At 44.6% G+C, this 616-nt stretch overlaps 1 protein-coding gene across 1 annotated transcript in view; it reads left to right on the plus strand.

Annotated features, from left to right (window-relative positions):
- The window catches only part of Henmt1 (HEN methyltransferase 1), an 11,953-nt gene that overhangs the window by 3,945 nt on the left and 7,392 nt on the right, over nucleotides 1-616 (plus strand). The gene's annotated exons all lie outside the window — the stretch shown is intronic.

The following is a 616-nucleotide window of genomic DNA, read 5'->3' on the forward strand; positions in this document are numbered from 1 at the left end:
AGAGAGAGAGAAAGAAAGGAAAAAAATGAAAAATAAATCACTTGAGCCCAAGAGTTAGCGACCAGCTGGGGCAACATAGCGGGGGGTGGGGTGGGGTGGGTGGGTGGTATTCTCAGGTGTAGTCACAAACATTTGTAATGCCAAATTTGGGAGGGAGAGACAAGAGAGTGGAGTTGGATATCAGATCCTCTGGGATTGGAAAAGGCTTCCTTTAGTCGCCTTAGCTATTCTACAGATGATCACACATCTGTCTCAGCAGCCTTTTTAGCAAATCTGTCCACTTGAAGGGTCTGAGGGGCCTTTTTTTTCCAATATGGAATTTTGTATGGCTCAATGTGGTTGTTCCCTGGGGATATGGTGCGGTTGGTGAAATGCTTGCTTATCCAGCACACACACAGCTCCCAGTTTGACCCCCAGCGTCTCATAAAGGGCATAATGGTGCATACTGTAATCCCAGAACTCTTAACACTCAGGAGGTGGTTTGGCTATATGTCAAGACTCAACTTGTGATTCTTGCTCTGATAACCTTGAACCTCAAGCAACTGTTCTGAATAAGCATGGTTTTGTCTGATTTTTTCTCAAGCACTGATTTACCTGCAAGAATAAAAAGTCTCAG

The sequence above is a fragment of the Microtus ochrogaster genome, unplaced genomic scaffold, assembly GCF_000317375.1.
Source record: "Microtus ochrogaster isolate Prairie Vole_2 unplaced genomic scaffold, MicOch1.0 UNK25, whole genome shotgun sequence".
In the NCBI taxonomy this organism is placed as follows: Eukaryota; Metazoa; Chordata; class Mammalia; order Rodentia; family Cricetidae; genus Microtus; species Microtus ochrogaster.